Source organism: Neolamprologus multifasciatus, chromosome 5 (assembly GCF_963576455.1).
Source record: "Neolamprologus multifasciatus chromosome 5, fNeoMul1.2, whole genome shotgun sequence".
Classification (NCBI taxonomy): domain Eukaryota; kingdom Metazoa; phylum Chordata; class Actinopteri; order Cichliformes; family Cichlidae; genus Neolamprologus; species Neolamprologus multifasciatus.
The window spans coordinates 6888369-6900472 of record NC_140443.1 but is presented as its reverse complement, the minus strand read 5'-3'; the positions used below and the strand labels follow the sequence as shown (position 1 = coordinate 6900472).

Below are 12104 nucleotides of genomic sequence, written 5' to 3'. Positions count from 1 at the left end.
ATAGTTTGTATTGTTTCTTCTCCTATGCACAACAAACTTTATCTCCATGCTACAGGGAAACAGGGCGAATGAGCAGCACGGTGGAGAAGAGACAGAGGGAGTTGAATCATTCTGTCTCTAAGCACAGATTAATTTCACTGTGTTATTGTCTGACGATTAATTTTATGTTTGTGTTTTCTGTTGCATATTGCTAAGGTAATTTTAATTAAATTACCACACAATATACCAGGCAGTATTCTGGCTTTGAAAAGCTACGTGCAGCATACAGAGTGGGATAAACAGGGAAGTTAAAGGGGCTCATAAGCTCATTTTGGCCCATTTCTGCCTCGCCACATGGGCACATTACTTCTTTCATAGGTGTACTTGATAGGGTTACAAAGCTTCCTTTGTGTCTTTGTGACTGTGCTGAATGTCTGTCTACATTAGGGCATACTTTAGTGTACATGGCAGAAAATTCACAAATGGCAAGGAAGAAAGGATGAAATCGGGCAACCGCCAACCCTCTCTCTAAGTATCCTGGATTCATTCAGGATCCCACCTGCTTACTCATAGTTTTTACTGTCATTCTCTCTTGTCGTTAATGCAGCACACGTGACTTCTAATGTCCCCTCAGAGGATAATCAGGCCTTCTACCGAGGAGATTACTTATGTTTCAACGAGCGAGGGTGTCGCAGGGAATGGCTGCTCAAATACGGGTACGTGGTGCCTTCTCAGTGAGATTCCACCACCGCATGCAGTAGTCAGGAGTTACACTGAAGTGATCAAGATGTGCCTGAGTGAATGCAGTTGGCATGGCTGTAAAAGGAAATAAAGGATATAAAATCATTTTTTTCTGGTCCAGTCATGAACAGAAACATATTCAGGTTGAGCTTAAAAAATAGAGGATGACTACAGATTATCTGTTACTTATATTAATAACATGGTGGGCGGCGCATCAGAACTCTCAGGAGAGGGATCCTGACACTTGTGGCATTTAACAGCATTTGTTCAACCCTGTTTCCCCAGTCAGCTCATCAAGAGAGACATATCGGAGGAGAGGCTCTGAGCAACAAACTAATCCGTCTGGGTGAAGGGATAATGATGTACTTGCTTGACACAGAAACACAATCCCATAGCAAGTGTAACAACAACAACAGAATAACAAATGCATGCTGCTCTGAAGACGCTGTTAGACCTTCACTAATGAACCCATTATGAAACCAAACAGGGATATTTATCAGGAAACTCTGGCCACATCTTATTGCTATTCATACTAAAGCATCTGTGACATGAACAAATATCCTAATGGACTGTTTGGTGTAAAACAAAAGAGAATATAAATTTATCACTGGACAAAAAAGGGAGATACTGTCAAGGCTGAATAAGAAGAAATCCCATAAAGAGCAGTTTCTTTGATTAGTACTGGCGAGAAAAATGCAGACTTTGCTGAAAGAATATTGATTTTATAGTTGTGAATACCCACACGGCAGAAGTTTAACTATAAAAATGCTGCTTTTTATTGCTTTAAAAGGGAAAGAGTTCAGACATTTCAATACTCTTTTTAAAAGAAGCACATGCATGACGTTACTCAGACAGCTCAACCACTTTTGTGATTACGTATCTTTCTTGAAGTCACAAGGCTGAAGTGAAGTGAAGTCACAAGGCTGATAAACATAAATCTGATGCGGACCATTCTTAGCCAGTCGTGTACATTAATGGATGCTCTCTCGAGTTCAGACCTGTCAGCACCATTACACAGAAACAAAAAGGGGTGTAATTACAGGAACTGTCTCAGTCCACAAATGTCAGTATTCATTGCAAACTGGTGTCATGAATTTCCATCACAGCCTATTAGGCACCACAGATTATTAGTTGCTTGATCGGAGGGAGCTAATGTGAATAAGAATAATCAGTACATAGCTGTTCTTAGGATGGATTTTTGCTTTGACAGTTCCTCTAAATGAGAAAAAGAGCTCAGTTTCAATCAGTGAGGCCACTGAGGCAGCGAATGCTGAAAATCCAACTGGAGATGAATGAAAAGGCACTGACAAGCATGGAAACCTAATAGCTGTTGCTTGACGTCACACCTTATCATTCACTTTAGTGAACCAGAGGGGATTACACCTTTTGACATGCAGTGTGTGACATGCTCAAGGCTGAAATGCATGATGTATTTTATTAGTGCCACTAACTCTGGTTCTCAAACCTATGGCGCAAATGACGTTCATTAACATCAGAGTACTATGTTCTAGATATTTCTGACTTTTACTGCATTTATATACAGCTTTATACATATGCAAGAAATTTCATTTTTGTTTATGCACCACGACAGTGTTGAGGCGGAAATATGTTTTCAGAGCTGTCCGCTTGTCTCTATGCAGGAGGAGGATTACGATAAAACTACAAGGCTGATTATTAGAAACCTGGCAGAGAGGTGATGAATAAACACACCCTGTACTAAGATCAAAAGAGGGATCCCGGCCGTTCTTTAACATTGCAAGAAAGAGCATTAACCCTGGCACTGGAGATGCCTTTTTATGAACCCAATTCTGAAAATATTGAGAAGCTGGGTGAAATGCAAATACGAACAGCAATGATTTGCAAATCTCATAATCCCATATTTTATTTACAATAGGACATTTAAATTGAGACATTTTACTATGCATAAAAACAGTAGCCCATTTGGTATTTAATATCAGCAGCATGTCTTATGAAAGTTGTGATGCACAACCAAAAGGCTAGAAAGTAAGTGGTATTGAATAGAAACAGCTGGGGGAACACATTGCAACCGTTAACCGAGAACATGTCTGTAACCTTCTTTTTCTTCTTCTAAACTTCTTTTTCTTCTTATTCTTTTGGCTGCTCCCTCCTCAGTGTGGTGACCCCTAAACAGGCTGCACTGGAAAGCCTGTTTACAAAGCATGAGATGAACACTTAATCTACGTCCATCTCACGCTTTCTCTAACCTCCTCTTCTATCATATCCACCCTCTGCATGTCCTCTTTTAGTAAATCTAGGAACCCCACCTGAGGTCTTCCTTTTTTCCCCTGCCTGGAAGCTCCATCTTCAAGATATTTTGTTCAATATGTCCACAATCCCTTCTCTGCACGTGTCCAAAACATCTAACTTTGCCTCCAAACTGCTTAACCGGAGGTGACATACTTATTTCTAATCTAATTTAACCAACAGGTCACTGAAATGATTGGGTATAAGTAGAGCATCTTAAAGAGGTAGAGTTTCTTGAAGTAAATACGGACAGAGGTTCACCAATCTGCAATTTGGGACAATTTCAGAACAATGTTTCTTTGAATAGATAACATCAAGCGATTTGGAGAATCACAGAAATGTCTCAATTTCTGTGTGCAAGGGACGAAGCTGAAAATCAACACTGGATGCCTGTGATCTTCAGGGACTTCAGGTGACGCTGCTTTAAAAACAGGTATGATTCTGTCATGGAAATCACTGCATGGGCTCGGGAACACTGCAAGAAATCACTGTCTGTGAACACAGTTTGCTGTAGGTTAAAGCTCTAAGAGGCAATATGTGAATGTGATGTAGCAACACCACCGTCTGCTCTGAGTCAAAGCTCATTTAAAATTGACTGAGGAAAAGTGAAACTTGTTCTGTGGTCAGACAAATTGAAACTTGAAAGTCTTTTGCAAAACATGGGTGCTGCCTCCTCAAAACTAAAGAGCTTGTTATCAGTGCTCAGTTCAAAAAGCCTGCATCTCTGACAGTATAGCGTTGCTTTATGGAATTGATAGCTTCTGGAATCTATTGTGAATAAAATATAAGATTTGCAAATCACCGCTTTCTGTTTTTACTTACATTTTACAGTCTCAACATTTTTGAAATAAGAGTTGTAGATATCACTGTTTTATTATTTTCTCTATGTATTTTCACTATTCTCTACTTTATAGCCACTTTGCATGTAAATATGACAATTTTCCAAGGTCACGTGTACTCTACATGCACAAGTGCCAGTAATTAAGTAGGCAAATTGGGATTATGCACAGACACTGCAGATACTTGCATGTCGGCATGCAAAAAGGTTTCCTGCTTTGCAAACACTCCAGACTGGTGGTACATGTACACTGGTATATTTGTATTTAGCTTACATTTATCTGTATATCTTTTTGGAGTAATTTCGTCCATCTGTGTGGGTGATGGGCTATGTCGGAGAGTTCTGGAGACTGGGATGGGCTGGGAAAAGAGTAGGAGAAACAATCTGCAGCATAATGTAATACCGTCATATGCTGTATATCAAGTGAACTGTTATGCATCAACCTATAAACAAATATTTATATACATATATCCAGTTGCATTAGAGGAACTGTCTGTTGAATGAGTCTGTGCAGTGGAATTCCAGCTCCTAAGACTTTTCATTTATTTTTTCTTTGAAAAGTGAAAGGAAGAACATGAATATTGCATGTGTCATGTGGGTGCTGGGGTAAATAAAGCTTTGGGGTCTACTCTGTGTCTGACCGGATGTGCCTGTGGCAGAAGGTGTGTTTGTGAGAGCACTGGGGTGTTGAGGCCCTTGGCACTTAATCAAACTGTCATCCTGGGTCCAGGATGGAGCTGACTAGCCAGGACTTAGACATGCGTAGAGTCAAACTGCTTGCAAAAAGACGAGGAACATTTTCCAACCTTACTCCTTACCACTATTTCCTAAAGCACTTGAATGTTTAAATTCTGCTTGTATCATCACCTCTCTTATCTCCATTTCCCTCAGTGCTTAACAGCTCAACCCCATGTTTGTTTGCTGGGCCACAGATACACTGCATTTCTCTCTATCTTGTCATTCTCCACCATGTGTCTTTAAATTATAAGTCAACTCTTCTTGAACACACCTTTGTTCTTTCCTCCCCTCTCCTTCCTCCTCTCTCGCTGTGATCTCCATATTCTCTCTGCTTCTTTTGCTTGCTGCTGTCTCTTCTCTGTCTCCCGCTGGGGAATATTCAGCACCAAGGCTTCAACAAGGGAACAGGCAAAAAAAACCCCCAAAAAAACAAAAAAAACCAAGACGAAGACAGAGAAAGAAGGAGGTGAAGGATAGAGAATAGGAAGAGAAAGGGGCTGGAGGCATGGGGAGCAGCAGCAGTCAGGGTCCTGTAGCTGCGGAGGCTGACAGAGGAGCAGGTGGTGATTTACAGAGACAATTTTGAGGATAATTGTGTACATGATCTGCTGTAAGGAACAAATGTCACAAAGGCCACTGTTCCAATAGCGTCTCAATCTGTTCAGCTATGAGGCTGAATTAAATGCTGCATCACGTAAGTGCTGATTTACTATAAAAACTATGTGGGAAGTGAATGTTGAGAGTCAGTGGAAGTAGCTCAAGAGCTCACTGCAAGCTTACAGAGAGCTTCAGGCAGTGACATTGAAATGATGCTGAGTATTGTGTGATGGTTTTAACAGCACTGAGCATAAAGAAGCATTGAGAAACACATTGTGTGAATGCTATGCATATGTCCTTAATTGTATAACTACAATAACAAATCAACTGCTCTGAACACACTAAAGGTAGTGTTAGAAAATAACTGAACACGGCTAATTCCTGTAATTGACATGAAGCAGCTGTATGGTGATTTACTAGTGCAGTGCATTACAAAAGTCTTTGGCCACCACCCATTTCTTTAAGCTTTATATTGAAAGAGCCAGACTTGCTATTTTGAAAGTGGTCTGCAGCAATAGGTCTCCACATGTCCAGACTTTCTAGAGATTTTTTTAGACAAAGTTTGCTTTAGTCTCTGGCAGCTGCATGGTGTGCAGTGTGTCCTTAAAAAAATGAGGAAACTGGACATGTAGAGGACAAAAAAACCAAAGTGATAGGTCTCCTATAGGAGTGGCTGTAACTCAGGAAATGGAGAAGGTCACTCACTAATTGGGATGTTGGTGGTTCGATCCCACCTGCTTCGGTCTGCATGCTAAATATGCTTGAGCAAGATACTGAACCCAAGTTGCTTTGTGAGGCATCCATCTGAGCATGAATGTGCGTGAATGTTAAACAGAGAGCACTTACGTTAGAAAAGCATAGAAAAAAGTGCTCTGGTGAATGAGCTAAGTTGTTTAAAAGCACTTTGATTGCTCGGTTAGAATAGAAAAGCGCTATATAAGAACCAGTGCACTTACTATTTAGGTATCTAGGAACAGTATCTGAAAGTCGTGCTGTTAAGAAACAGGACATGAGAGATGCATCGAGCCCTCCATCTACTGTTTAAAGGATGGCTGTCAAAATGCCATTCTTAAGGAAGGGAAACAGTGGAAAGACTCAAGTACACCAAATTATGCAAGAATTGGACTGAAAATCGGTGACGACAGGAGTGATGAATCCAAACTTGAGCTTTTTGGTTCAGATGCTTGTCAATATGTAAGGAGGAGGACAGAGTATTCTTCTCTCCATTCTTTACCACCTGTAAAGAATGGTGGAGGCTTTCGAACTGCATTCAGGTGCACTGGGGAACTTGTCAAAATTGACGAATTACGAATCCAGAAAAGTACCATCAGATTTTGATCCAACAACCCATCTGGAAAGTGTCTGATTGATACCAGTTTCACTTTTCAGCATGCCAATGATCCAAAACACACTGTTAACACAGAAAAAGGATAGAAAAACACATCAGTCACGTACTGGCCTCCCCACAGAGCTCAAGATTATTAAATTGGTGTAGGATCAACTTGACAGAGAACTGAACAAACAGCCAACATCCAAAGAAGAGCTTTGAAAATCCTTAAAGAAGCCTGAAGAACTATTAACTATTTTATATTCTATGTCTCCATGTATGTTTGCACATGTTTTAATCATTCAATGCAATTATTTTCCATTTACTTAGCAAATTATTAAGAAATAAGGGTTCCTAAGGATCTTTGCACAATAATTTACAATATGGCTCACATTTTGTGAAAAAGTAAAGTATATTGGTTGACTGGCAGAGTGAAAATAAAAATCTAAAAATTGTGAAGCTCATGAAAAACAATTTAAACTATGAAGCTACACAGTGTGGTTCTGGAGGCGCTTTCTAAAACAGTACAGAAAGCAGTAAACAAAACAACACACGACGAAAAAAGGACATTTTGAACTGTACCAATTCGATTTTGAGTTTTATGTATTTGTTGATTTTTTTTAATTTTTAAAATACTTTTTGCAATGATGTCTCACTACCAAAATTTAATTTACAAATCACTGCAAACTTATTGTAACATTTATATTAAAGTTTACATGATATATATTCAAACTGAAATATGTTTTAATATTTAAATTCGTATTATGAGGCCTGGTGTATACCATATTTCTTAAAGAAATGTAACCAATTAGTCACAGGATCCTTAAACTTTTCTATTTCCTACTCCTCTCTCTGCTTTTCAGCCTTTTGCCACTCCCCAAAGATGGAACTGTGTATATATATATATATATATGTATGTTCATAAAACCACCAGAAATCAGCTCTAATATGAGAGAGTTTAGAAATCACTACAATTAGTGGAAGCCATTAAAAGCCCTGCTTGTCATTTTGCACAGTGCAAAGCCTTTGAGGTGTTGAGTTGGTAAACATTTTGCTACTTCAAACACTATAATAAATAAACAAATACTTAAAAAATTAGTTTCCAGCTTTGGAACAGATGTTTAAATAATATGAATAGCTGGATTCTTGTTATGATTCATAGCGTAATCACTATTCGCCGGACAAGCTGCCTTCAAAAGCCTCTTCTTTTATATTGTGTGACAGCACCACCATGTATAGCAGCAACCTGTCATGCATCAAGGCATTAATTTGCAAAACGATCTAAGAGTTATACTGTACAAGTATTGTGGGGAAGATTTATATTTACAGCAGCACATGAGGCAATAAGAGTATCCCTGCCTGCACTGGGAAACACAGGGTGACACAGCTAATTTATCTCAGCAGCATCATGACAGCTGGGCTGGGGAGACTTTGGGAAAGGGGAAATGGTTCTGATGAATGACTTTCAGACTACGGCTGCTAGCTATAGCAAACAGTCTCCCAGTCCCCACAGGCCTGATGCCTCCGATTTGCTGCTCAGGGAGAAATGAATGAATGGCCCTTTGTGAAATAAATGGTCCCTTTCTGTTTGATATTTACAAATGAATCCTCCTTGGAAAACCTAATCCATCCATTTGTCTTATTAGTTGTAGATATGAGTTTCCTGTGCTATTGAAAATAATGTGGTTGTAATAAATATGCAGAATTAGGGGCTAATTTAAGAAATGTATTATCCGAGCGGCTAGGGCTGATTGGGTGGGATCCAAGATTACACGTTGTTATTAAAGAAATTAACCCAAAAGAAGCGATCTTGGGGGAATATTGCTCATTTGCCTTTAGAATGAGATGAAAAGATTGAAGCCGGTCTTGTAATTTAAGCAGTATGTGTCGGAGCTATTTCCTGGCAAACAACAGATGAGCAAAGTGACTGTGTGTAGCTGACAAACAACATTTGCTGTTCACATCAATTATCAACTAACACCCTCATGTATTTCTTCAAAATATTATCCTGGCTTTGATTTTGGTTTTTTTCACCATCAGTTGACTCAAGAATCCGGGAGATCCTCGGGAGATATCGTGTCACATTCTACTAATGTTATTTCAATCCCTGTCCAGTTCAAGAATAGTCTTCAATCACAGGCCTATGGGCTACTATTAAGCAGCAGATTCTGACAGATTGAAAACAAATAAACAACAGACTTCAGCGTCTTGCCTGATGTTCAATATGTGCATATTTTTTTTGTTCGGTGCAATAAAACACAGTATAACTTTTTCAACTGCGGGCAAGTGCAGTGTGTGTGCATGCCTTTGTTTTACCCTTTATGTCAGGGAGATGTCAGAAATGTAACAAATACAGGGCTAATGAAGAAGAGACCATTTTTGGTCTAACTGGCTGTCAACTCCCAAAGAAAACAGACACGCATGCCTGCAAACACACTGGAAGATCAGCCAGAAAGGATAAAAAGGACAGTCCGAAGCTGCACGGTGGGCTGCACCTAAATGGATCTTTCATTTTGATTTCATTTTGGTCTGCAGTATAACGGCCCCTCTGAAGATACTGAACGTAATATGATGCCTTCCAAGAGAGTGTATGTATACTGTGTATGTGTGCAAAGAAGGTAGCAGACACACTAGCTAAGTGCTGGAATGATTTATTTGCTCTTTCCCCCTTAATAACTCCTGGTCTATAGCAACAATTACGACCTGATATAAACCTTTGAATAGAGAGGTGGGGATTAGAATCAACAAGGCACACATCCCCTCAGGCACCAGTAATTCTTTAACTGTTTGCTACTTCGATGGACCTTATTGCTGTTAAGATTTGCATCAGCTGTGGTTATTAGGTCTTGACAATGAATAATATAATCAGCCTGTGTTGCTGTTGCATTGCCCAAATGCAACAGCAATGTTCAACAACAGTGCAGACACTGACTCATCTGATTCAAGGGTGAAACAACGACCATGCAATCAATAGATCTTCCACTAACATTAGCTCTGGACAGCCTGTTTACAATTTTGAGCTCATTTACATTGAAGGTAGTGCTGGTCTTGTCCAAAGTGTCTCACAGTGACTGAGTAGATATGTGTTTGGATTCTTTAAATAATAAAGTCTGCAAAGGACTGGATCTTTTGGTTGGTGGTATTGTGTTGTGCTTCAACTTCAGTGTACAGGTTTTAATATTCCGCATTCAGATTGTATGTGGAATATTAAAGCCCGTTCTATACATCACTGGGCCTACTTCTTTCCATGAAAAAACTTTAGTTGTGTGAGTCAGACCAAGTGGGGATTAGTTACATTAGAGTTGGAAATTGGAGATAGAACAAACAAACTCTACTCTCTTAATTCAGACTGCCGAAGTCTCTTTTTTCTTTGATTGGTTGAGGATTTAAATTTTCATCCCTATTTCTCACAGAAGACATCTCTTCTTGGCCTGCTTGCTGGCAGATTGAAAATAATGATCATAACTCTTGAAAATTTTACAGAGTAAATAGGAATCTAAGCACTGCATTGAGGCACAATTTAAAGCCAATTTTGTCCTTTCATCAATAATTTCCACATTTTCATGGTAACAAATAACTGCATGGCTAAACTCAAATCCCTTACTTGTTAGTGTTATTGGAATTGTGTTTATCGCAAGGAACTTTTGCGACATGGCAGGCAGAATAATGTTCACAGAGGAGGTATTGATAGAAAGGTTTTTAAAAACTTTTTTTTAGTAAGTTACATTTTTCATGTTATGGAATTTATTTACTACGGGCCATTCGATCCCTATACAACCGTTGCAAGAGCTTGGTTCGCATTGCCGGCAATAAGTCGGACTTGTTCCCGGTGGGTGATGGGCTCCGCCAGGGCTGCCCTTTGTCACCGGTTCTGTTCATAATTTTTATGGACAGGATTTCTAGGCGCAGCCAAGTGGCGGAGGGCTTTCGCTTTGGTGGCCTCAGGATCTCATCTCTGATCTTTGCGGATGATGTGGTTCTGTTGGCTTCATCGGGTGAGGGCCTCCAGCTCGCACTGGAGCGGTTCGCAGCCGAGTGTGAAGCAGCGGGAATGAGGATCAGGACCTCCAAATCTGAGGCCATGGTTCTCAGCCGGAAAAGGGTGGAGTGCCCACTCCGGGTCGGGGATGAGGTCCTGCCCCAAGTGGAGGAGTTCAAGTATCTCGGGGTCTTGTTCGCGAGTGATGGGAGAAGGGAGCCGGAGATCGACAGACGGATTGGGGCTGCAGCTGCAGTAATGCAGACGCTGCACCGGTCCGTCGTGGTGAAGAGGGAGCTGAGTGTAAAAGCGAAGCTCTCAATTTACCGGTCGATCTACGTCCCTACCCTCACCTATGGCCACGAGCTGTGGGTAGTGACCGAAAGGACGAGATCGCGGATACAAGCGGCGGAAATGAGCTTCCTCCGAAGGGTGGCTGGCATCTCCCTTAGAGATAGGGTGAGAAGTTCGGCCATCCGGGAGGGGCTCAGAGTAGAGCCGCTGCTGCTCCACATCGAAAGGAGCCAGCTGAGGTGGTTTGGGCATCTGGTAAGGATGCCCCCTGGGCGCCTCCTGGGTGAGGTGTTCCAGGCATGTCCCACCGGGAGGAGGCCCCGGGGCAGACCCAGGACACGCTGGAGAGATTATATCTCTCGGCTGGACTGGGAACGCCTTGGTGTTCCCCTGGATGAGCTGGAGGAGGTGGCTGGGGAGAGGGAGGTCTGGGCCTCTTTGCTTAGGCTGCTGCCCCCGCGACCCGGCCCCGGATAAATCGGATGAAGATGGATGGATGGAATTTATTTATCATCAAATAGAATTATAATGTTGCTAAGTTAAGTAAAAAAATATTTGCAGACAAATATAGAAAATTGGCCTAGTCAAGTTGGTAGTTACACCCTTATGGCTCAGTCCCACTAGAGTAAAAGTAGCACTCTTACGATTAGGAAGAATCGCTGGTTGCCTGTTTTTTTGCAAATAGTTGCAGTGACCAACTGGTCGCCCAGAGGTTGAGGGTGTTGCTTGATCAACCTCTAAGTGCAGGCTGACTGCAATCACTCTCAGATTGAGGAAGTAAACAAGTGCAGTCTAATTTCTAACCACAGACAAATGCCCAATGTGGTGCAAGCAATCTGAGCCAGCCTGCACAAACTAGTGGAACTTTGCTTTGCACATTGTGGCACCTTGCTTTGTTATGGGACTCCACTTCTTACTAATTTGTTGTATTTTGGTTTCCCTTCTACATAAAAGCGAGGTTGTCAAGTGTCCATACTGTATGTCATTTTGCAGTTAATCCCTGTCCTTCAGCAATTATGTCACTTTTTTTGAAGGAACTTCCAAATTTCTGTTCAAAATTCATGAAATTGTGGTGAAACTCTGAAAGTAAGAAGATAATGTGAATTTAAAATGGCAATAAACTTGATCCCATTAAATCACAAAGTGACAGCACACTGACTCTGTCTTATTGGCATTTCATTAAGATTGCAACCAACTGTGAGTGGTTGCAGACCAGGTCCAAGTCTTCGAAGGCGCCATCTCAAAGACAATGAGATTGAAAGTTCATTGCACACTATCAGAATAATTTTGGTCAAGCCTAGTATGAGTGTAGCATTTATAGTCTGTTAAATTGTTTGGGAAGCTGT

General features: G+C 40.9%; 1 protein-coding gene across 2 annotated transcripts in view; it reads right to left on the bottom strand.

Moving 5' to 3' along the window:
- Window positions 1-12104, bottom strand: part of asic1b (acid-sensing (proton-gated) ion channel 1b) — a 181961-nt gene that overhangs the window by 37386 nt on the left and 132471 nt on the right. The gene's annotated exons all lie outside the window — the stretch shown is intronic.